Genomic DNA, 19,702 nt, shown 5'->3' with positions numbered 1-19,702 from the left:
TTTTTTTGTTTGTGACTATTAAATAATTTTCATAACACATAATCAAAATCATCATCTCAACACTTGAAATTTGCATATATCAAATCTTAAATTTCAATGCACTTTAAATTTTCTGGCGCATCCGGAATTGAACCCGGGACCTCTCACACCCAAAGCGAGAATCATACGCCTAGACCAATGCCACATGCATAAAAAAAAGTTTAAGGTAAGTGAGAGGAGGACTTGCTGTTTCATCAAGCCAACTAGGCCAGGACTGCTATGGAGTAGGAAGTTTCCCTCAAAAGCGGCTCGTTGGTCTAGGAGTATGATTCTCTTAGGGTGCGAGAGGTCCCGGGTTCAAATCCCGGACGAGCCCCGTCGACCACATGTAGACGACCCTGCAAAGCTCATCTGTTTGCTTTTATACAGAAGTGTATGGGAAAGCTTGCAAATATACTACAAAAGTCAGGTTATATATGGAATAATCTAATTTTTTGATGTCAACTGTACTTCTTCCAATAAATTCAGAGTCCACAGTGCTAACCATTACACCATAGAACCTACATGATGGAAATTCGGTGAAGTAGCATTCATTTCAAAAAGGCCTGCATTGAAATGAATCAGCATTTGAACAATGACCATCGTCTCTTGTAGTTTCACTATGCCATCTGCAAAGGAAAACATGCAAAACTGTTTCTGTCTGGTTTCGAACCAGAGACCTTTTGCGTGTGAAGCAAACGTGATGACCACTACACTACAGAAACAGAACTTCAATGAGCGTCGACAGTCGCAGGTTCCATCATTGAAATCAAAAACTGTGTCGACGATTGCAGGAGAAAAGACAAAGGTTCTACTGAGACTTGAACTCAGATCGCTGGATTCAGAGTCCAGAGTGCTAACCATTACACCATAGAACCTACGTGAAAGAAATTAGGTGAGGTAGCATTGATTTCCAAAGGCCTACATTGACGTGAATCAGCATTTGAACAACGACAACGTCTCTTGCAGTTTCACTACGACGTCTGCAAAGCAAAACATCCAAAAACTGTTTCTGTCTGGATTCGACCAGAGACCTTTTGCGTGTTAGGCAAACGTGATGACCACTACACTACAGAAACTGAACTTCAATGCTCAATGACAGTTTCAGGTTCCATTATTCAAATCAAAAGCTTTATCGACGATTGCAGTACAAAAGGTTCTACCAGACTTGAACTCAGGTCACTGGATTCAGAGTCCTGAGTGTGTGAAACCACTCTTGATAGTGTCATTTCCCAGTTGATACATATAAAATATTACCCCTTCAATGAATAATGTCTTATACTGTTCTCTGAACGATGTTTCTGTCATTCTGTACAATAATTGGCACCATCATCAGAAAATCATCTCAAACATTGAGAATTTGGCATATTTGCAAATCCTTGCAATCGTCCGAGAGCAGTTAAATGGGCTCATCCGGGAATTGAACCCGGGACCTCTCGCACCCAAAGCGAGAATCATACGCCTAGACCAATGAGCCACATGCATAAAAAAAAGTTTAAGGTAAGTAGAGGAGGACTTGCTGTTTCATCAAGCCAACTAGGCCAGGACTGCTATCGAGTAGGAAGTTTCCCTCAAAAGCGGCTCGTTGGTCTAGGAGTATGATTCTCGCTTAGGGTGCGAGAGGTCCCGGGTTCAAATCCGGACGAGCCCCGTCGACCACATGTAGACGACCCTGCAAAGCTCATCTGTTTGCTTTTATACAGAAGTGTATGGGAAAGCTTGCAAATATACTACAAAAAGTCAGGTTATATATGGAATAATCTAATTTTTGATGTCAACTGTACTTCTTCCAATAAATTCAGAGTCCACAGTGCTAACCATTACACCATAGAACCTACATGATGGAAATTCGGTGAAGTAGCATTCATTTCAAAAAGGCCTGCATTGAAATGAATCAGCATTTGAACAATGACCATCGTCTCTTGTAGTTTCACTATGCCATCTGCAAAGGAAAACATGCAAAACTGTTTCTGTCTGGTTTTCGAACCAGAGACCTTTTGCGTGTGAAGCAAACGTGATGACCACTACACTACAGAAACAGAACTTCAATGAGCGTCGACAGTCGCAGGTTCCATCATTGAAATCAAAAACTGTGTCGACGATTGCAGGAGAAAAGACAAAAGGTTCTACTGAGACTTGAACTCAGATCGCTGGATTCAGAGTCCAGAGTGCTAACCATTACACCATAGAACCTACGTGAAAGAAATTAGGTGAGGTAGCATTGATTTCCAAAAGGCCTACATTGACGTGAATCAGCATTTGAACAACGACAACGTCTCTTGCAGTTTCACGACGACGTCTGCAAAGCAAAACATCCAAAAACTGTTTCTGTCTGGTTTCGAACCAGAGACCTTTTGCGTGTTAGGCAAACGTGATGACCACTACACTACAGAAACTGAACTTCAATGCTCAATGACAGTTTCAGGTTCCATTATTCAAATCAAAAGCTTTATCGACGATTGCAGTACAAAAGGTTCTACCAGACTTGAACTCAGGTCACTGGATTCAGAGTCCTGAGTGTGTGAAACCACTCTTGATAGTGTCATTTCCCAGTTGATACATATAAAATATTACCCCTTCAATGAATAATGTCTTATACTGTTCTCTGAACGATGTTTCTGTCATTCTGTACAATAATTGGCACCATCATCAGAAAATCATCTCAAACATTGAGAATTTGGCATATTTTGCAAATCCTTGCAATCGTCCGAGAGCAGTTAAATGGGCTCATCCGGGAATTGAACCCGGGACCTCTCACACCCAAAGCGAGAATCATACGCCTAGACCAATGACCACATGCATAAAAAAAAGTTTAAGGTAAGTGAGAGGAGGACTTGCTGTTTCATCAAGCCACTAGGCCAGGACTGCTATCGAGTAGGAAGTTTCCCTCAAAAGCGGCTCGTTGGTCTAGGAGTATGATTCTCGCTTAGGGTGCGAGAGGTCCGGGTTCAAATCCCGGACGAGCCCCGTCGACCACATGTAGACGACCTGCAAAGCTCATCTGTTTGCTTTTATACAGAAGTGTATGGGAAAGCTTGCAAATATACTACAAAAAGTCAGGTTATATATGGAATAATCTAATTTTTTGATGTCAACTGTACTTCTTCCAATAAATTCAGAGTCCACAGTGCTAACCATTACACCATAGAACCTACATGATGGAAATTCGGTGAAGTAGCATTCATTTCAAAAAGGCCTGCATTGAAATGAATCAGCATTTGAACAATGACCATCGTCTCTTGTAGTTTCACTATGCCATCTGCAAAGGAAAACATGCAAAAACTGTTTCTGTCTGGTTTCGAACCAGAGACCTTTTGCGTGTGAAGCAAACGTGATGACCACTACACTACAGAAACAGAACTTCAATGAGCGTCGACAGTCGCAGGTTCCATCATTGAAATCAAAAACTGTGTCGACGATTGCAGGAGAAAAGACAAAAGGTTCTACTGAGACTTGAACTCAGATCGCTGGATTCAGAGTCCAGAGTGCTAACCATTACACCATAGAACCTACGTGAAAGAAATTAGGTGAGGTAGCATTGATTTCCAAAAGGCCTACATTGACGTGAATCAGCATTTGAACAACGACAACGTCTCTTGCAGTTTCACGACGACGTCTGCAAAGCAAAACATCCAAAAACTGTTTCTGTCTGGTTTCGAACCAGAGACCTTTTGCGTGTTAGGCAAACGTGATGACCACTACACTACAGAAACTGAACTTCAATGCTCAATGACAGTTTCAGGTTCCATTATTCAAATCAAAAGCTTTATCGACGATTGCAGTACAAAAGGTTCTACCAGACTTGAACTCAGGTCACTGGATTCAGAGTCCTGAGTGTGTGAAACCACTCTTGATAGTGTCATTTCCCAGTTGATACATATAAAATATTACCCCTTCATGAATAATGTCTTATACTGTTTCTCTGAACGATGTTTCTGTCATTCTGTACAATAATTGGCACCATCATCAGAAAATCATCTCAAACATGGAGATTTGGCATATTTTGCAAATCCTTGCAATCGTCCGAGAGCAGTTAAATGGGCTCATCCGGAATTGAACCGGGACCTCTCGCACCAAAGCGAGAATCATACGCCTAGACCAATGAGCCACATGCATAAAAAAAAGTTTAAGGTAAGTGAGAGGAGGACTTGCTGTTTCATCAAGCCAACTAGGCCAGGACTGCTATCGAGTAGGAAGTTTCCCTCAAAAGCGGCTCGTTGGTCTAGGAGTATGATTCTCGCTTAGGGTGCGAGAGGTCCCGGGTTCAAATCCCGGACGAGCCCCGTCGACCACATGTAGACGACCCTGCAAAGCTCATCTGTTTGCTTTTATACAGAAGTGTATGGGAAAGCTTGCAAATATACTACAAAAGTCAGGTTATATATGGAATAATCTAATTTTTTGATGTCAACTGTACTTCTTCCAATAAATTCAGAGTCCACAGTGCTAACCATTACACCATAGAACCTACATGATGGAAATTCGGTGAGTAGCATTCATTTCAAAAAGGCCTGCATTGAAATGAATCAGCATTTGAACAATGACCATCGTCTCTTGTAGTTTCACTATGCCATCTGCAAAGGAAAACATGCAAAAACTGTTTCTGTCTGGTTTCGAACCAGAGACCTTTGCGTGTGAAGCAAACGTGATGACCACTACACTACAGAAACAGAACTTCAATGAGCGTCGACAGTCGCAGGTTCCATCATTGAAATCAAAAACTGTGTCGACGATTGCAGAGAAAAGACAAAAGGTTCTACTGAGACTTGAACTCAGATCGCTGGATTCAGAGTCCAGAGTGCTAACCATTACACCATAGAACCTACGTGAAAGAAATTAGGTGAGGTAGCATTGATTTCCAAAAGGCCTACATTGACGTGAATCAGCATTTGAACAACGACAACGTCTCTTGCAGTTTCACGACGACGTCTGCAAAGCAAAACATCCAAAAACTGTTTCTGTCTGGTTTCGAACCAGAGACCTTTTGCGTGTTAGGCAAACGTGATGACCACTACACTACAGAAACTGAACTTCAATGCTCAATGACAGTTTCAGGTTCCATTATTCAAATCAAAAGCTTTATCGACGATTGCAGTACAAAAGGTTCTACCAGACTTGAACTCAGGTCACTGGATTCAGAGTCCTGAGTGTGTGAAACCACTCTTGATAGTGTCATTTCCCAGTTGATATATAAAATATTACCCCTTCAATGAATAATGTCTTATACTGTTCTCTGAACGATGTTTCTGTCATTCTGTACAATAATTGGCACCATCATCAGAAAATCATCTCAAACATTGAGAATTTGGCATATTTTGCAAATCCTTGCAATCGTCCGAGAGCAGTTAAATGGGCTCATCCGGGAATTGAACCCGGGACCTCTCACCCAAAGCGAGAATCATACGCCTAGACCAATGAGCCACATGCATAAAAAAAAGTTTAAGGTAAGTGAGAGGAGGACTTGCTGTTTCATCAAGCCAACTAGGCCAGACTGCTATCGAGTAGGAAGTTTCCCTCAAAAGCGGCTCGTTGGTCTAGGAGTATGATTCTCGCTTAGGGTGCGAGAGGTCCGGGTTCAAATCCCGGACGAGCCCCGTCGACCACATGTAGACGACCCTGCAAAGCTCATCTGTTTGCTTTTATACAGAAGTGTATGGGAAAGCTTGCAAATATACTACAAAAAGTCAGGTTATATATGGAATAATCTAATTTTTTGATGTCAACTGTACTTCTTCCAATAAATTCAGAGTCCACAGTGCTAACCATTACACCATAGAACCTACATGATGGAAATTCGGTGAAGTAGCATTCATTTCAAAAAGGCCTGCATTGAAATGAATCAGCATTTGAACAATGACCATCGTCTCTTGTAGTTTCACTATGCCGTCTGCAAAGGAAAACATGCAAAAACTGTTTCTGTCTGGTTTCGAACCAGAGACCTTTTGCGTGTGAAGCAAACGTGATGACCACTACACTACAGAAACAGAACTTCAATGAGCGTCGACAGTCGCAGGTTCCATCATTGAAATCAAAACTGTGTCGACGATTGCAGGAGAAAAGACAAAGGTTCTACTGAGACTTGAACTCAGATCGCTGGATTCAGAGTCCAGAGTGCTAACCATTACACCATAGAACCTACGTGAAAGAAATTAGGTGAGGTAGCATTGATTTCCAAAAGGCCTACATTGACGTGAATCAGCATTTGAACAACGACAACGTCTCTTGCAGTTTCACGACGACGTCTGCAAAGCAAAACATCCAAAAACTGTTTCTGTCTGGTTTCGAACCAGAGACCTTTTGCGTGTTAGGCAAACGTGATGACCACTACACTACAGAAACTGAACTTCAATGCTCAATGACAGTTTCAGGTTCCATTATTCAAATCAAAAGCTTTATCGACGATTGCAGTACAAAAGGTTCTACCAGACTTGAACTCAGGTCACTGGATTCAGAGTCCTGAGTGTGTGAAACCACTCTTGATAGTGTCATTTCCCAGTTGATACATATAAAATATTACCCCTTCAATGAATAATGTCTTATACTGTTCTCTGAACGATGTTTCTGTCATTCTGTACAATAATTGGCACCATCATCAGAAAATCATCTCAAACATTGAGAATTTGGCATATTTTGCAAATCCTTGCAATCGTCCGAGAGCAGTTAAATGGGCTCATCCGGAATTGAACCCGGGACCTCTCACACCCAAAGCGAGAATCATACGCCTAGACCAATGAGCCACATGCATAAAAAAAAGTTTAAGGTAAGTGAGAGGAGGACTTGCTTTCATCAAGCCAACTAGGCCAGGACTGCTATCGAGTAGGAAGTTTCCCTCAAAAGCGGCTCGTTGGTCTAGGAGTATGATTCTCGCTTAGGGTGCGAGAGGTCCCGGGTTCAAATCCCGGACGAGCCCCGTCGACCACATGTAGACGACCCTGCAAAGCTCATCTGTTTGCTTTTATACAGAAGTGTATGGAAAGCTTGCAAATATACTACAAAAAGTCAGGTTATATATGGAATAATCTAATTTTTTGATGTCAACTGTACTTCTTCCAATAAATTCAGAGTCCACAGTGCTAACCATTACACCATAGAACCTACATGATGGAAATTCGGTGAAGTAGCATTCATTTCAAAAAGGCCTGCATTGAAATGAATCAGCATTTGAACAATGACCATCGTCTCTTGTAGTTTCACTATGCCATCTGCAAAGGAAAACATGCAAAAACTGTTTCTGTCTGGTTTCGAACCAGAGACCTTTTGCGTGTGAAGCAAACGTGATGACCACTACACTACAGAAACAGAACTTCAATGAGCGTCGACAGTCGCAGGTTCCATCATTGAAATCAAAAACTGTGTCGACGATTGCAGGAGAAAAGACAAAAGGTTCTACTGAGACTTGAACTCAGATCGCTGGATTCAGAGTCCAGAGTGCTAACCATTACACCATAGAACCTACGTGAAAGAAATTAGGTGAGGTAGCATTGATTTCCAAAAGGCCTACATTGACGTGAATCAGCATTTGAACAACGACAACGTCTCTTGCAGTTTCACTACGACGTCTGCAAAGCAAAACATCCAAAAACTGTTTCTGTCTGGATTCGACCCAGAGACCTTTTGCGTGTTAGGCAAACGTGATGACCACTACACTACAGAAACTGAACTTCAATGCTCAATGACAGTTTCAGGTTCCATTATTCAAATCAAAAGCTTTATCGACGATTGCAGTACAAAAGGTTCTACCAGACTTGAACTCAGGTCACTGGATTCAGAGTCCTGAGTGTGTGAAACCACTCTTGATAGTGTCATTTCCCAGTTGATACATATAAAATATTACCCCTTCAATGAATAATGTCTTATACTGTTCTCTGAACGATGTTTCTGTCATTCTGTACAATAATTGGCACCATCATCAGAAAATCATCTCAAACATTGAGAATTTGGCATATTTTGCAAATCCTTGCAATCGTCCGAGAGCAGTTAAATGGGCTCATCCGGGAATTGAACCCGGGACCTCTCACACCCAAAGCGAGAATCATACGCCTAGACCAATGAGCCACATGCATAAAAAAAGTTTAAGGTAAGTGAGAGGAGGACTTGCTGTTTCATCAAGCCAACTAGGCCAGGACTGCTATCGAGTAGGAAGTTTCCCTCAAAAGCGGCTCGTTGGTCTAGGAGTATGATTCTCGCTTAGGGTGCGAGAGGTCCCGGGTTCAAATCCCGGACGAGCCCCGTCGACCACATGTAGACGACCCTGCAAAGCTCATCTGTTTGCTTTTATACAGAAGTGTATGGGAAAGCTTGCAAATATACTACAAAAAGTCAGGTTATATATGGAATAATCTAATTTTTTGATGTCAACTGTACTTCTTCCAATAAATTCAGAGTCCACAGTGCTAACCATTACACCATAGAACCTACATGATGGAAATTCGGTGAAGTAGCATTCATTTCAAAAAGGCCTGCATTGAATGAATCAGCATTTGAACAATGACCATCGTCTCTTGTAGTTTCACTATGCCATCTGCAAAGGAAAACATGCAAAAACTGTTTCTGTCTGGTTTCGAACCAGAGACCTTTTGCGTGTGAAGCAAACGTGATGACCACTACACTACAGAAACAGAACTTCAATGAGCGTCGACAGTCGCAGGTTCCATCATTGAAATCAAAAACTGTGTCGACGATTGCAGGAGAAAAGACAAAAGGTTCTACTGAGACTTGAACTCAGATCGCTGGATTCAGAGTCCAGAGTGCTAACCATTACACCATAGAACCTACGTGAAAGAAATTAGGTGAGGTAGCATTGATTTCCAAAAGGCCTACATTGACGTGAATCAGCATTTGAACAACGACAACGTCTCTTGCAGTTTCACTACGACGTCTGCAAAGCAAAACATCCAAAAACTGTTTCTGTCTGGATTCGACCAGAGACCTTTTGCGTGTTAGGCAAACGTGATGACCACTACACTACAGAAACTGAACTTCAATGCTCAATGACAGTTTCAGGTTCCATTATTCAAATCAAAAGCTTTATCGACGATTGCAGTACAAAAGGTTCTACCAGACTTGAACTCAGGTCACTGGATTCAGAGTCCTGAGTGTGTGAAACCACTCTTGATAGTGTCATTTCCAGTTGATACATATAAAATATTACCCCTTCAATGAATAATGTCTTATACTGTTCTCTGAACGATGTTTCTGTCATTCTGTACAATAATTGGCACCATCATCAGAAAATCATCTCAAACATTGAGAATTTGGCATATTTTGCAAATCCTTGCAATCGTCCGAGAGCAGTTAAATGGGCTCATCCGGGAATTGAACCCGGGACCTCTCACACCCAAAGCGAGAATCATACGCCTAGACCAATGAGCCACATGCATAAAAAAAGTTTAAGGTAAGTGAGAGGAGGACTTGCTGTTTCATCAAGCCAACTAGGCCAGGACTGCTATCGAGTAGGAAGTTTCCCTCAAAAGCGGCTCGTTGGTCTAGGAGTATGATTCTCGCTTAGGGTGCGAGAGGTCCCGGTTCAAATCCCGGACGAGCCCCGTCGACCACATGTAGACGACCCTGCAAAGCTCATCTGTTTGCTTTATACAGAAGTGTATGGGAAAGCTTGCAATATACTACAAAAAGTCAGGTTATATATGGAATAATCTAATTTTTTGATGTCAACTGTACTTCTTCCAATAAATTCAGAGTCCACAGTGCTAACCATTACACCATAGAACCTACATGATGGAAATTCGGTGAAGTAGCATTCATTTCAAAAAGGCCTGCATTGAAATGAATCAGCATTTGAACAATGACCATCGTCTCTTGTAGTTTCACTATGCCATCTGCAAAGGAAAACATGCAAAAACTGTTTCTGTCTGGTTTCGAACCAGAGACCTTTTGCGTGTGAAGCAAACGTGATGACCACTACACTACAGAACTTCAATGTCGACAGACAGTCGCAGGTTCCATCATTGAAATCAAAAACTGTGTCGACGATTGCAGGAGAAAAGACAAAAGGTTCTACTGAGACTTGAACTCAGATCGCTGGATTCAGAGTCCAGAGTGCTAACCATTACACCATAGAACCTACGTGAAAGAAATTAGGTGAGGTAGCATTGATTTCCAAAAGGCCTACATTGACGTGAATCAGCATTTGAACAACGACAACGTCTCTTGCAGTTTCACGACGACGTCTGCAAAGCAAAACATCCAAAAAACTGTTTCTGTCTGGATTCGACCCAGAGACCTTTTGCGTGTTAGGCAAACGTGATGACCACTACACTACAGAAACTGAACTTCAATGCTCAATGACAGTTTCAGGTTCCATTATTCAAATCAAAAGCTTTATCGACGATTGCAGTACAAAAGGTTCTACCAGACTTGAACTCAGGTCACTGGATTCAGAGTCCTGAGTGTGTGAAACCACTCTTGATAGTGTCATTTCCCAGTTGATACATATAAAATATTACCCCTTCAATGAATAATGTCTTATACTGTTCTCTGAACGATGTTTCTGTCATTCTGTACAATAATTGGCACCATCATCAGAAAATCATCTCAAACATTGAGAATTTGGCATATTTTGCAAATCCTTGCAATCGTCCGAGAGCAGTTAAATGGGCTCATCCGGGAATTGAACCCGGGACCTCTCACACCCAAAGCGAGAATCATACGCCTAGACCAATGAGCCACATGCATAAAAAAAAGTTTAAGGTAAGTGAGAGGAGGACTTGCTGTTTCATCAAGCCAACTAGGCCAGGACTGCTATCGAGTAGGAAGTTTCCCTCAAAAGCGGCTCGTTGGTCTAGGAGTATGATTCTCGCTTAGGGTGCGAGAGGTCCCGGGTTCAAATCCCGGACGAGCCCCGTCGACCACATGTAGACGACCCTGCAAAGCTCATCTGTTTGCTTTTATACAGAAGTGTATGGGAAAGCTTGCAAATATACTACAAAAAGTCAGGTTATATATGGAATAATCTAATTTTTTGATGTCAACTGTACTTCTTCCAATAAATTCAGAGTCCACAGTGCTAACCATTACACCATAGAACCTACATGATGGAAATTCGGTGAAGTAGCATTCATTTCAAAAAGGCCTGCATTGAAATGAATCAGCATTTGAACAATGACCATCGTCTCTTGTAGTTTCACTATGCCATCTGCAAAGGAAAACATGCAAAAACTGTTTCTGTCTGGTTTCGAACCAGAGACCTTTTGCGTGTGAAGCAAACGTGATGACCACTACACTACAGAAACAGAACTTCAATGAGCGTCGACAGTCGCAGGTTCCATCATTGAAATCAAAAACTGTGTCGACGATTGCAGGAGAAAAGACAAAAGGTTCTACTGAGACTTGAACTCAGATCGCTGGATTCAGAGTCCAGAGTGCTAACCATTACACCATAGAACCTACGTGAAAGAAATTAGGTGAGGTAGCATTGATTTCCAAAGGCCTACATTGACGTGAATCAGCATTTGAACAACGTCTCTTGCAGTTTCACTACGACGTCTGCAAAGCAAAACATCCAAAAACTGTTTCTGTCTGGATTCGACCAGAGACCTTTTGCGTGTTAGGCAAACGTGATGACCACTACACTACAGAAACTGAACTTCAATGCTCAATGACAGTTTCAGGTTCCATTATTCAAATCAAAAGCTTTATCGACGATTGCAGTACAAAAGGTTCTACCAGACTTGAACTCAGGTCACTGGATTCAGAGTCCTGAGTGTGTGAAACCACTCTTGATAGTGTCATTTCCCAGTTGATACATATAAAATATTACCCCTTCAATGAATAATGTCTTATACTGTTCTCTGAACGATGTTTCTGTCATTCTGTACAATAATTGGCACCATCATCAGAAAATCATCTCAAACATTGAGAATTTGGCATATTTTGCAAATCCTTGCAATCGTCCGAGAGCAGTTAAATGGGCTCATCCGGGAATTGAACCCGGGACCTCTCACACCCAAAGCGAGAATCATACGCCTAGACCAATGAGCCACATGCATAAAAAAAAGTTTAAGGTAAGTGAGAGGAGGACTTGCTGTTTCATCAAGCCAACTAGGCCAGGACTGCTATCGAGTAGGAAGTTTCCCTCAAAAGCGGCTCGTTGGTCTAGGAGTATGATTCTCGCTTAGGGTGCGAGAGGTCCCGGGTTCAAATCCCGGACGAGCCCCGTCGACCACATGTAGACGACCCTGCAAAGCTCATCTGTTTGCTTTTATACAGAAGTGTATGGGAAAGCTTGCAAATATACTACAAAAAGTCAGGTTATATATGGAATAATCTAATTTTTTGATGTCAACTGTACTTCTTCCAATAAATTCAGAGTCCACAGTGCTAACCATTACACCATAGAACCTACATGATGGAAATTCGGTGAAGTAGCATTCATTTCAAAAAGGCCTGCATTGAAATGAATCAGCATTTGAACAATGACCATCGTCTCTTGTAGTTTCACTATGCCATCTGCAAAGGAAAACATGCAAAACTGTTTCTGTCTGGTTTCGAACCAGAGACCTTTTGCGTGTGAAGCAAACGTGATGACCACTACACTACAGAAACAGAACTTCAATGAGCGTCGACAGTCGCAGGTTCCATCATTGAAATCAAAAACTGTGTCGACGATTGCAGGAGAAAAGACAAAAGGTTCTACTGAGACTTGAACTCAGATCGCTGGATTCAGAGTCCAGAGTGCTAACCATTACACCATAGAACCTACGTGAAAGAAATTAGGTGAGGTAGCATTGATTTCCAAAAGGCCTACATTGACGTGAATCAGCATTTGAACGACAACGTCTCTTGCAGTTTCACTACGACGTCTGCAAAGCAAAACATCCAAAAACTGTTTCTGTCTGGATTCGACCCAGAGACCTTTTGCGTGTTAGGCAAACGTGATGACCACTACACTACAGAAACTGAACTTCAATGCTCAATGACAGTTTCAGGTTCCATTATTCAAATCAAAAGCTTTATCGACGATTGCAGTACAAAAGGTTCTACCAGACTTGAACTCAGGTCACTGGATTCAGAGTCCTGAGTGTGTGAAACCACTCTTGATAGTGTCATTTCCCAGTTGATACATATAAAATATTACCCCTTCAATGAATAATGTCTTATACTGTTCTCTGAACGATGTTTCTGTCATTCTGTACAATAATTGCACCATCATCAGAAAATCATCTCAACATTGAGAATTTGGCATATTTTGCAAATCCTTGCAATCGTCCGAGAGCAGTTAAATGGGCTCATCCGGGAATTGAACCCGGGACCTCTCACCCAAAGCGAGAATCATACGCCTAGACCAATGAGCCACATGCATAAAAAAAGTTTAAGGTAAGTGAGAGGAGGACTTGCTGTTTCATCAAGCCAACTAGGCCAGGACTGCTATCGAGTAGGAAGTTTCCCTCAAAAGCGGCTCGTTGGTCTAGGAGTATGATTCTCGCTTAGGGTGCGAGAGGTCCCGGGTTCAAATCCCGGACGAGCCCCGTCGACCACATGTAGACGACCCTGCAAAGCTCATCTGTTTGCTTTTATACAGAAGTGTATGGGAAAGCTTGCAAATATACTACAAAAAGTCAGGTTATATATGGAATAATCTAATTTTTTGATGTCAACTGTACTTCTTCCAATAAATTCAGAGTCCACAGTGCTAACCATTACACCATAGAACCTACATGATGGAAATTCGGTGAAGTAGCATTCATTTCAAAAAGGCCTGCATTGAAATGAATCAGCATTTGAACAATGACCATCGTCTCTTGTAGTTTCACTATGCCATCTGCAAAGGAAAACATGCAAAAACTGTTTCTGTCTGGTTTCGAACCAGAGACCTTTTGCGTGTGAAGCAAACGTGATGACCACTACACTACAGAAACAGAACTTCAATGAGCGTCGACAGTCGCAGGTTCCATCATTGAAATCAAAAACTGTGTCGACGATTGCAGGAGAAAAGACAAAAGGTTCTACTGAGACTTGAACTCAGATCGCTGGATTCAGAGTCCAGAGTGCTAACCATTACACCATAGAACCTACGTGAAAGAAATTAGGTGAGGTAGCATTGATTTCCAAAAGGCCTACATTGACGTGAATCAGCATTTGAACAACGACAACGTCTCTTGCAGTTTCACGACGACGTCTGCAAAGCAAAACATCCAAAAACTGTTTCTGTCTGGATTCGACCCAGAGACCTTTTGCGTGTTAGGCAAACGTGATGACCACTACACTACAGAAACTGAACTTCAATGCTCAATGACAGTTTCAGGTTCCATTATTCAAATCAAAAGCTTTATCGACGATTGCAGTACAAAGGTTCTACCAGACTTGAACTCAGGTCACTGGATTCAGAGTCCTGAGTGTGTGAAACCACTCTTGATAGTGTCATTTCCCAGTTGATACATATAAAATATTACCCCTTCAATGAATAATGTCTTATACTGTTCTCTGAACGATGTTTCTGTCATTCTGTACAATAATTGGCACCATCATCAGAAAATCATCTCAAACATTGAGAATTTGGCATATTTTGCAAATCCTTGCAATCGTCCGAGAGCAGTTAAATGGGCTCATCCGGGAATTGAACCCGGGACCTCTCACACCCAAAGCGAGAATCATACGCCTAGACCAATGAGCCACATGCATAAAAAAAGTTTAAGGTAAGTGAGAGGAGGACTTGCTGTTTCATCAAGCCAACTAGGCCAGGACTGCTATCGAGTAGGAAGTTTCCCTCAAAAGCGGCTCGTTGGTCTAGGAGTATGATTCTCGCTTAGGGTGCGAGAGGTCCCGGGTTCAAATCCCGGACGAGCCCCGTCGACCACATGTAGACGACCCTGCAAAGCTCATCTGTTTGCTTTTATACAGAAGTGTATGGGAAAGCTTGCAAATATACTACAAAAAGTCAGGTTATATATGGAATAATCTAATTTTTTGATGTCAACTGTACTTCTTCCAATAAATTCAGAGTCCACAGTGCTAACCATTACACCATAGAACCTACATGATGGAAATTCGGTGAAGTAGCATTCATTTCAAAAAGGCCTGCATTGAAATGAATCAGCATTTGAACAATGACCATCGTCTCTTGTAGTTTCACTATGCCATCTGCAAAGGAAAAACATGCAAAAACTGTTTCTGTCTGGTTTCGAACCAGAGACCTTTTGCGTGTGAAGCAAACGTGATGACCACTACACTACAGAAACAGAACTTCAATGAGCGTCGACAGTCGCAGGTTCCATCATTGAAATCAAAAACTGTGTCGACGATTGCAGGAGAAAAGACAAAAGGTTCTACTGAGACTTGAACTCAGATCGCTGGATTCAGAGTCCAGAGTGCTAACCATTACACCATAGAACCTACGTGAAAGAAATTAGGTGAGGTAGCATTGATTTCCAAAAGGCCTACATTGACGTGAATCAGCATTTGACAACGTCTCTTGCAGTTTCACTACGACGTCTGCAAAGCAAAACATCCAAAAACTGTTTCTGTCTGGTTTCGACCAGAGACCTTTTGCGTGTTAGGCAAACGTGATGACCACTACACTACAGAAACTGAACTTCAATGCTCAATGACAGTTTCAGGTTCCATTATTCAAATCAAAAGCTTTATCGACGATTGCAGTACAAAGGTTCTACCAGACTTGAACTCAGGTCACTGGATTCAGAGTCCTGAGTGTGTGAACCACTCTTGATAGTGTCATTCCCCAGTTGATACATATAAAATATTACCCCTTCAATGAATAATGTCTTATACTGTTCTCTGAACGATGTTTCTGTCATTCTGTACAATAATTGGCACCATCATCAGAAAATCATCTCAAACATTGAGAATTTGGCATATTTTGCAAATCCTTGCAATCGTCCGAGAGCAGTTAAATGGGCTCATCCGGAATTGAACCCGGGACCTCTCACACCCAAAGCGAGAATCATACGCCTAGACCAATGAGCCACATGCATAAAAAAAAGTTTAAGGTAAGTGAGAGGAGGACTTGCTGTTTCATCAGCCAACTAGGCCAGGACTGCTATCGAGTAGGAAGTTTCCCTCAAAAGCGGCTCGTTGGTCTAGGAGTATGATTCTCGCTTAGGTGCGAGAGGTCCCGGGTTCAAATCCCGGACGAGCCCCGTCGACCACATGTAGACGACCCTGCAAAGCTCATCTGTTTGCTTTTATACAGAAGTGTATGGGAAAGCTTGCAAATATATTACAAAAGTCAGGTATATATGGAATAATCTAATTTTTTGATGTCAACTGTGTACTTCTTCCAATAAATTCAGAGTCCACAGTGCTAACCCAGTACACCATAGAACCTACATGATGGAAATTCGGTGAAGTAGCATTCATTTCAAAAAGGCCTGCATTGAATGAATCAGCATTTGAACAATGACCATCGTCTCTTGTAGTTTCACTATGCCATCTGCAAAGGAAAACATGCAAAAACTGTTTTCTGTCTGGTTTCGAACCAGAGACCTTTTGCGTGTGAAGCAAACGTGATGACCACTACACTACAGAAACAGAACTTCAATGAGCGTCGACAGTCGCAGGTTCCATCATTGAAATCAAAAACTGTGTCGACGATTGCAGGAGAAAAGACAAAAGGTTCTACTGAGACTTGAACTCGATCGCTGGATTCAGAGTCCAGAGTGCTAACCATTACACCATAGAACCTACGTGAAAGAAATTAGGTGAGGTAGCATTGATTTCCAAAAGGCCTACATTGACGTGAATCAGCATTTGAACAACGACAAGGTCTCTTGCAGTTTCACTACGACGTCTGCAAAGCAAAACATCAAAACTGTTTCTGTCTGGATTCGACCCAGAGACCTTTTGCGTGTTAGGCAAACGTGATGACCACTACACTACAGAAACTGAACTTCAATGCTCAATGACAGTTTCAGGTTCCATTATTCAAATCAAAAGCTTTATCGACGATTGCATTACAAAAGGTTCTACCAGACTTGAACTCAGGTCACTGGATTCAGAGTCCTGAGTGTGTGAAACCACTCTTGATAGTGTCATTTCCCAGTTGATACATATAAAATATTACCCCTTCAATGAATAATGTCTTATACTGTTCTCTGAACGATGTTTCTGTCATTCTGTACAATAATTGGCACCATCATCAGAAAATCATCTCAAACATGCGAATTTGGCAAATCCTTGCAATCGTCCGAGAGCAGTTAAATGGGCTCATCCGGGAATTGAACCCGGGACCTCTCGCACCCAAAGCGAGAATCATACCGCCTAGACCAATGAGCCACATGCATAAAAAAAGTTTAAGGTAAGTGAGAGGAAGACTGCTGTTTCATCAAGCCAACACGGCCAGGACTGCTATCGAGTAGGAAGTTTCCCTCAAAAGCGGCTCGTTGGTCTAGGAGTATGATTCTCGCTTAGGGTGCGAGAGGTCCCGGGTTCAAATCCCGGACGAGCCCCGTCGACACATGTAGACGACCCTGCAAAGCTCATCTGTTTGCTTTTATACAGAAGTGTATGGGAAAGCTTGCAAATATACTACAAAAAGTCAGGTTATATGTGGAATAATCTAATTTTTTGATGTCAACTGTACTTCTTCCAATAAATTCAGAGTCCACAGTGCTAACCATTACACCATAGAACCTACATGATGGAAATTCGGTGAAGTAGCATCATTCAAAAGGCCTGCATTGAAATGAATCAGCATTTGAAAATGACCATCGTCTCTTGTAGTTTCACTATACCATCTGCAAAGGAAAACATGCAAAACTGTTTCTGTCTGGTTTCGAACCAGAGACCTTTGCGTGTGAAGCAAACGTGATGACCACTACACTACAGAAACTGAACTTCAATGCTCGTCGACAGTCGCAGGTTCCATCATTGAATCAAAAACTGTGTCGACAATTGCAGGAGAAAAGACAAAGGTTCTACTGAGACTTGAACTCAGATCGCTGGATTCAGAGTCCAGAGTGCTAACCATTACACCATAGAACCTACGTGAAAGAAATTAGGTGAGGTAGCATTGATTTCCAAAGGCCTACATTGACGTGAATCAGCATTTGAACACGACAACGTCTCTTGCAGTTTCACTACGACGTCTGCAAAGCAAAACATCCAAAAACTGTTTCTGTCTGGTTTCGAACCAGAGACCTTTTGCGTGTAGGCAAACGTGATGACCACTACACTACAGAAACTGAACTTCAATGCTCAATGACAGTTTCAGGTTCCATTATTCAAATCAAAACTTGTCGACGATTGCAGTACAAAGGTTCTACAGACTTGAACTCAGATCGCTGGATTCAGAGTCCAGAGTGCTAACCATTACACCATAGAACCTACGTGAAAGAAATTAGGTGAGGTAGCATTGATTTCCAAAAGGCCTACATTGACGTGAATCAGCATTTGAACAACGACAACGTCTCTTGCAGTTTCACGACGACGTCTGCAAAGCAAAACATCCAAAAACTGTTTCTGTCTGGATTCGACCCAGAGACTTTTTGCGTGTTAGGCAAACGTGATGACCACTACACTACAGAAACTGAACTTCAATGCTCAATGACAGTTTCAGGTTCCATTATTCAAATCAAAAGCTTTATCGACGATTGCAGTACAAAAGGTTCTACCAGACTTGAACTCAGGTCACTGGATTCAGAGTCCTGAGTGTGTGAAACCACTCTTGATAGTGTCATTTCCCAGTTGATACATATAAAATATTACCCTTCAATGAATAATGTCTTATACTGTTCTCTGAACGATGTTTCTGTCATTCTGTACAATAATTGGCACCATCATCAGAAAATCATCTCAAACATTGAGAATTTGGCATATTTTGCAAATCCTTGCAATCGTCCGAGAGCAGTTAAATGGGCTCATCCGGGAATTGAACCCGGACCTCTCACACCCAAAGCGAGAATCATACGCCTAGACCAATGAGCCACATGCATAAAAAAAAGTTTAAGGTAAGTGAGAGGAGGACTTGCTGTTTCATCAAGCCAACTAGGCCAGGACTGCTATCGAGTAGGAAGTTTCCCTCAAAAGCGGCTCGTTGGTCTAGGAGTATGATTCTCGCTTAGGGTGCGAGAGGTCCGGGTTCAAATCCCGGACGAGCCCCGTCGACCACATGTAGACGACCCTGCAAAGCTCATCTGTTTTGCTTTTATACAGAAGTGTATGGGAAAGCTTGCAAATATACTACAAAAAGTCAGGTTATATATGGAATAATCTAATTTTTTGATGTCAACTGTACTTCTTCAAATAAATTCAGAGTCCACAGTGCTAACCATTACACCATAGAACCTACATGATGGAAATTCGTTGAAGTAGCATTCATTTCAAAAAGGCCTTCATTGAAATGAATCAGCATTTGAACAATGACCATCGTCTCTTGTAGTTTCACTATGCCATCTGCAAAGGAAAACATGCAAAACTGTTTCTGTCTGGTTTCGAACCAGAGACCTTTTGCGTGTGAAGCAAACGTGATGACCACTACACTACAGAAACAGAACTTCAATGAGCGTCGACAGTCGCAGGTTCCATCATTGAAATCAAAAACTGTGTCGACGATTGCAGGAGAAAAGACAAAAGGTTCTACTGAGACTTGAACTCAGATCGCTGGATTCAGAGTCCAGAGTGCTAACCATTACACCATAGAACCTACGTGAAAGAAATTAGGTGAGGTAGCATTGATTTCCAAAAGGCCTACATTGACGTGAATCAGCATTTG

The 19,702-nt window shown here is 41.9% G+C and overlaps 56 non-coding genes across 56 annotated transcripts; 11 read left to right on the top strand and 45 right to left on the bottom strand.

Annotated features, from left to right (window-relative positions):
• Positions 1–670: 670 nt before the first annotated feature.
• trnav-cac (transfer RNA valine (anticodon CAC)) lies at positions 671–743 on the bottom strand. The gene has a single exon. It is a non-coding gene; the product is annotated as a tRNA-Val (tRNA).
• An 81-nt stretch (positions 744–824) lies between these two features.
• Positions 825–896, bottom strand: trnaq-cug (transfer RNA glutamine (anticodon CUG)). The gene has a single exon. It is a non-coding gene; the product is annotated as a tRNA-Gln (tRNA).
• Positions 897–1,025: 129 nt separating this feature from the next.
• Positions 1,026–1,097, bottom strand: trnav-aac (transfer RNA valine (anticodon AAC)). The gene has a single exon. It is a non-coding gene; the product is annotated as a tRNA-Val (tRNA).
• Positions 1,098–1,423: 326 nt separating this feature from the next.
• On the bottom strand, positions 1,424–1,495 carry trnap-ugg (transfer RNA proline (anticodon UGG)). Its single transcript has one exon. It is a non-coding gene; the product is annotated as a tRNA-Pro (tRNA).
• Positions 1,496–1,983: 488 nt separating this feature from the next.
• On the bottom strand, positions 1,984–2,057 carry trnav-cac (transfer RNA valine (anticodon CAC)). Its single transcript has one exon. It is a non-coding gene; the product is annotated as a tRNA-Val (tRNA).
• An 82-nt stretch (positions 2,058–2,139) lies between these two features.
• On the bottom strand, positions 2,140–2,211 carry trnaq-cug (transfer RNA glutamine (anticodon CUG)). Its single transcript has one exon. It is a non-coding gene; the product is annotated as a tRNA-Gln (tRNA).
• A 130-nt stretch (positions 2,212–2,341) lies between these two features.
• On the bottom strand, positions 2,342–2,414 carry trnav-aac (transfer RNA valine (anticodon AAC)). Its single transcript has one exon. It is a non-coding gene; the product is annotated as a tRNA-Val (tRNA).
• Positions 2,415–2,914: 500 nt separating this feature from the next.
• trnap-agg (transfer RNA proline (anticodon AGG)) lies at positions 2,915–2,985 on the top strand. The gene has a single exon. It is a non-coding gene; the product is annotated as a tRNA-Pro (tRNA).
• Positions 2,986–3,301: 316 nt separating this feature from the next.
• On the bottom strand, positions 3,302–3,374 carry trnav-cac (transfer RNA valine (anticodon CAC)). Its single transcript has one exon. It is a non-coding gene; the product is annotated as a tRNA-Val (tRNA).
• Positions 3,375–3,456: 82 nt separating this feature from the next.
• On the bottom strand, positions 3,457–3,528 carry trnaq-cug (transfer RNA glutamine (anticodon CUG)). Its single transcript has one exon. It is a non-coding gene; the product is annotated as a tRNA-Gln (tRNA).
• Positions 3,529–3,658: 130 nt separating this feature from the next.
• On the bottom strand, positions 3,659–3,731 carry trnav-aac (transfer RNA valine (anticodon AAC)). Its single transcript has one exon. It is a non-coding gene; the product is annotated as a tRNA-Val (tRNA).
• A 498-nt stretch (positions 3,732–4,229) lies between these two features.
• Positions 4,230–4,301, top strand: trnap-agg (transfer RNA proline (anticodon AGG)). The gene has a single exon. It is a non-coding gene; the product is annotated as a tRNA-Pro (tRNA).
• A 315-nt stretch (positions 4,302–4,616) lies between these two features.
• trnav-cac (transfer RNA valine (anticodon CAC)) lies at positions 4,617–4,688 on the bottom strand. The gene has a single exon. It is a non-coding gene; the product is annotated as a tRNA-Val (tRNA).
• An 81-nt stretch (positions 4,689–4,769) lies between these two features.
• On the bottom strand, positions 4,770–4,841 carry trnaq-cug (transfer RNA glutamine (anticodon CUG)). The gene has a single exon. It is a non-coding gene; the product is annotated as a tRNA-Gln (tRNA).
• A 130-nt stretch (positions 4,842–4,971) lies between these two features.
• Positions 4,972–5,044, bottom strand: trnav-aac (transfer RNA valine (anticodon AAC)). The gene has a single exon. It is a non-coding gene; the product is annotated as a tRNA-Val (tRNA).
• A 497-nt stretch (positions 5,045–5,541) lies between these two features.
• Positions 5,542–5,612, top strand: trnap-agg (transfer RNA proline (anticodon AGG)). The gene has a single exon. It is a non-coding gene; the product is annotated as a tRNA-Pro (tRNA).
• Positions 5,613–5,929: 317 nt separating this feature from the next.
• Positions 5,930–6,002, bottom strand: trnav-cac (transfer RNA valine (anticodon CAC)). Its single transcript has one exon. It is a non-coding gene; the product is annotated as a tRNA-Val (tRNA).
• Positions 6,003–6,082: 80 nt separating this feature from the next.
• Positions 6,083–6,154, bottom strand: trnaq-cug (transfer RNA glutamine (anticodon CUG)). Its single transcript has one exon. It is a non-coding gene; the product is annotated as a tRNA-Gln (tRNA).
• Positions 6,155–6,284: 130 nt separating this feature from the next.
• trnav-aac (transfer RNA valine (anticodon AAC)) lies at positions 6,285–6,357 on the bottom strand. The gene has a single exon. It is a non-coding gene; the product is annotated as a tRNA-Val (tRNA).
• Positions 6,358–6,856: 499 nt separating this feature from the next.
• On the top strand, positions 6,857–6,928 carry trnap-agg (transfer RNA proline (anticodon AGG)). The gene has a single exon. It is a non-coding gene; the product is annotated as a tRNA-Pro (tRNA).
• Positions 6,929–7,244: 316 nt separating this feature from the next.
• On the bottom strand, positions 7,245–7,317 carry trnav-cac (transfer RNA valine (anticodon CAC)). The gene has a single exon. It is a non-coding gene; the product is annotated as a tRNA-Val (tRNA).
• Positions 7,318–7,399: 82 nt separating this feature from the next.
• On the bottom strand, positions 7,400–7,471 carry trnaq-cug (transfer RNA glutamine (anticodon CUG)). Its single transcript has one exon. It is a non-coding gene; the product is annotated as a tRNA-Gln (tRNA).
• A 130-nt stretch (positions 7,472–7,601) lies between these two features.
• trnav-aac (transfer RNA valine (anticodon AAC)) lies at positions 7,602–7,674 on the bottom strand. The gene has a single exon. It is a non-coding gene; the product is annotated as a tRNA-Val (tRNA).
• Positions 7,675–8,175: 501 nt separating this feature from the next.
• Positions 8,176–8,247, top strand: trnap-agg (transfer RNA proline (anticodon AGG)). Its single transcript has one exon. It is a non-coding gene; the product is annotated as a tRNA-Pro (tRNA).
• Positions 8,248–8,563: 316 nt separating this feature from the next.
• On the bottom strand, positions 8,564–8,636 carry trnav-cac (transfer RNA valine (anticodon CAC)). Its single transcript has one exon. It is a non-coding gene; the product is annotated as a tRNA-Val (tRNA).
• An 82-nt stretch (positions 8,637–8,718) lies between these two features.
• On the bottom strand, positions 8,719–8,790 carry trnaq-cug (transfer RNA glutamine (anticodon CUG)). Its single transcript has one exon. It is a non-coding gene; the product is annotated as a tRNA-Gln (tRNA).
• Positions 8,791–8,920: 130 nt separating this feature from the next.
• On the bottom strand, positions 8,921–8,992 carry trnav-aac (transfer RNA valine (anticodon AAC)). Its single transcript has one exon. It is a non-coding gene; the product is annotated as a tRNA-Val (tRNA).
• An 886-nt stretch (positions 8,993–9,878) lies between these two features.
• trnav-cac (transfer RNA valine (anticodon CAC)) lies at positions 9,879–9,950 on the bottom strand. The gene has a single exon. It is a non-coding gene; the product is annotated as a tRNA-Val (tRNA).
• A 77-nt stretch (positions 9,951–10,027) lies between these two features.
• On the bottom strand, positions 10,028–10,099 carry trnaq-cug (transfer RNA glutamine (anticodon CUG)). The gene has a single exon. It is a non-coding gene; the product is annotated as a tRNA-Gln (tRNA).
• Positions 10,100–10,230: 131 nt separating this feature from the next.
• trnav-aac (transfer RNA valine (anticodon AAC)) lies at positions 10,231–10,303 on the bottom strand. The gene has a single exon. It is a non-coding gene; the product is annotated as a tRNA-Val (tRNA).
• Positions 10,304–10,805: 502 nt separating this feature from the next.
• trnap-agg (transfer RNA proline (anticodon AGG)) lies at positions 10,806–10,877 on the top strand. The gene has a single exon. It is a non-coding gene; the product is annotated as a tRNA-Pro (tRNA).
• Positions 10,878–11,194: 317 nt separating this feature from the next.
• Positions 11,195–11,267, bottom strand: trnav-cac (transfer RNA valine (anticodon CAC)). The gene has a single exon. It is a non-coding gene; the product is annotated as a tRNA-Val (tRNA).
• An 82-nt stretch (positions 11,268–11,349) lies between these two features.
• trnaq-cug (transfer RNA glutamine (anticodon CUG)) lies at positions 11,350–11,421 on the bottom strand. The gene has a single exon. It is a non-coding gene; the product is annotated as a tRNA-Gln (tRNA).
• A 123-nt stretch (positions 11,422–11,544) lies between these two features.
• trnav-aac (transfer RNA valine (anticodon AAC)) lies at positions 11,545–11,616 on the bottom strand. The gene has a single exon. It is a non-coding gene; the product is annotated as a tRNA-Val (tRNA).
• A 502-nt stretch (positions 11,617–12,118) lies between these two features.
• Positions 12,119–12,190, top strand: trnap-agg (transfer RNA proline (anticodon AGG)). The gene has a single exon. It is a non-coding gene; the product is annotated as a tRNA-Pro (tRNA).
• A 316-nt stretch (positions 12,191–12,506) lies between these two features.
• trnav-cac (transfer RNA valine (anticodon CAC)) lies at positions 12,507–12,579 on the bottom strand. Its single transcript has one exon. It is a non-coding gene; the product is annotated as a tRNA-Val (tRNA).
• An 82-nt stretch (positions 12,580–12,661) lies between these two features.
• trnaq-cug (transfer RNA glutamine (anticodon CUG)) lies at positions 12,662–12,733 on the bottom strand. The gene has a single exon. It is a non-coding gene; the product is annotated as a tRNA-Gln (tRNA).
• Positions 12,734–12,860: 127 nt separating this feature from the next.
• On the bottom strand, positions 12,861–12,933 carry trnav-aac (transfer RNA valine (anticodon AAC)). Its single transcript has one exon. It is a non-coding gene; the product is annotated as a tRNA-Val (tRNA).
• A 497-nt stretch (positions 12,934–13,430) lies between these two features.
• On the top strand, positions 13,431–13,502 carry trnap-agg (transfer RNA proline (anticodon AGG)). The gene has a single exon. It is a non-coding gene; the product is annotated as a tRNA-Pro (tRNA).
• A 317-nt stretch (positions 13,503–13,819) lies between these two features.
• On the bottom strand, positions 13,820–13,892 carry trnav-cac (transfer RNA valine (anticodon CAC)). Its single transcript has one exon. It is a non-coding gene; the product is annotated as a tRNA-Val (tRNA).
• An 82-nt stretch (positions 13,893–13,974) lies between these two features.
• On the bottom strand, positions 13,975–14,046 carry trnaq-cug (transfer RNA glutamine (anticodon CUG)). The gene has a single exon. It is a non-coding gene; the product is annotated as a tRNA-Gln (tRNA).
• A 130-nt stretch (positions 14,047–14,176) lies between these two features.
• On the bottom strand, positions 14,177–14,249 carry trnav-aac (transfer RNA valine (anticodon AAC)). The gene has a single exon. It is a non-coding gene; the product is annotated as a tRNA-Val (tRNA).
• Positions 14,250–14,749: 500 nt separating this feature from the next.
• Positions 14,750–14,821, top strand: trnap-agg (transfer RNA proline (anticodon AGG)). Its single transcript has one exon. It is a non-coding gene; the product is annotated as a tRNA-Pro (tRNA).
• A 318-nt stretch (positions 14,822–15,139) lies between these two features.
• trnav-cac (transfer RNA valine (anticodon CAC)) lies at positions 15,140–15,212 on the bottom strand. Its single transcript has one exon. It is a non-coding gene; the product is annotated as a tRNA-Val (tRNA).
• An 82-nt stretch (positions 15,213–15,294) lies between these two features.
• On the bottom strand, positions 15,295–15,366 carry trnaq-cug (transfer RNA glutamine (anticodon CUG)). The gene has a single exon. It is a non-coding gene; the product is annotated as a tRNA-Gln (tRNA).
• Positions 15,367–15,489: 123 nt separating this feature from the next.
• trnav-aac (transfer RNA valine (anticodon AAC)) lies at positions 15,490–15,561 on the bottom strand. Its single transcript has one exon. It is a non-coding gene; the product is annotated as a tRNA-Val (tRNA).
• An 886-nt stretch (positions 15,562–16,447) lies between these two features.
• trnav-cac (transfer RNA valine (anticodon CAC)) lies at positions 16,448–16,521 on the bottom strand. Its single transcript has one exon. It is a non-coding gene; the product is annotated as a tRNA-Val (tRNA).
• A 281-nt stretch (positions 16,522–16,802) lies between these two features.
• On the bottom strand, positions 16,803–16,875 carry trnav-aac (transfer RNA valine (anticodon AAC)). Its single transcript has one exon. It is a non-coding gene; the product is annotated as a tRNA-Val (tRNA).
• A 317-nt stretch (positions 16,876–17,192) lies between these two features.
• On the bottom strand, positions 17,193–17,265 carry trnap-ugg (transfer RNA proline (anticodon UGG)). The gene has a single exon. It is a non-coding gene; the product is annotated as a tRNA-Pro (tRNA).
• A 101-nt stretch (positions 17,266–17,366) lies between these two features.
• On the top strand, positions 17,367–17,438 carry trnap-agg (transfer RNA proline (anticodon AGG)). Its single transcript has one exon. It is a non-coding gene; the product is annotated as a tRNA-Pro (tRNA).
• A 311-nt stretch (positions 17,439–17,749) lies between these two features.
• On the bottom strand, positions 17,750–17,821 carry trnav-cac (transfer RNA valine (anticodon CAC)). Its single transcript has one exon. It is a non-coding gene; the product is annotated as a tRNA-Val (tRNA).
• Positions 17,822–17,901: 80 nt separating this feature from the next.
• On the bottom strand, positions 17,902–17,973 carry trnaq-cug (transfer RNA glutamine (anticodon CUG)). Its single transcript has one exon. It is a non-coding gene; the product is annotated as a tRNA-Gln (tRNA).
• Positions 17,974–18,445: 472 nt separating this feature from the next.
• Positions 18,446–18,518, bottom strand: trnav-aac (transfer RNA valine (anticodon AAC)). The gene has a single exon. It is a non-coding gene; the product is annotated as a tRNA-Val (tRNA).
• A 500-nt stretch (positions 18,519–19,018) lies between these two features.
• Positions 19,019–19,089, top strand: trnap-agg (transfer RNA proline (anticodon AGG)). The gene has a single exon. It is a non-coding gene; the product is annotated as a tRNA-Pro (tRNA).
• A 317-nt stretch (positions 19,090–19,406) lies between these two features.
• On the bottom strand, positions 19,407–19,479 carry trnav-cac (transfer RNA valine (anticodon CAC)). Its single transcript has one exon. It is a non-coding gene; the product is annotated as a tRNA-Val (tRNA).
• Positions 19,480–19,561: 82 nt separating this feature from the next.
• On the bottom strand, positions 19,562–19,633 carry trnaq-cug (transfer RNA glutamine (anticodon CUG)). Its single transcript has one exon. It is a non-coding gene; the product is annotated as a tRNA-Gln (tRNA).
• Between the last annotated feature and the right edge of the window lie 69 nt (positions 19,634–19,702).

The sequence above is a fragment of the Poeciliopsis prolifica genome, unplaced genomic scaffold (genome assembly GCF_027474105.1).
Source record: "Poeciliopsis prolifica strain line A6 unplaced genomic scaffold, Auburn_PproV2 SCAFFOLD231, whole genome shotgun sequence".
In the NCBI taxonomy this organism is placed as follows: Eukaryota; Metazoa; Chordata; class Actinopteri; order Cyprinodontiformes; family Poeciliidae; genus Poeciliopsis; species Poeciliopsis prolifica.
Note: the sequence above shows the minus strand (reverse complement) of the source record. Positions and strands in the feature narration are given on the sequence as shown.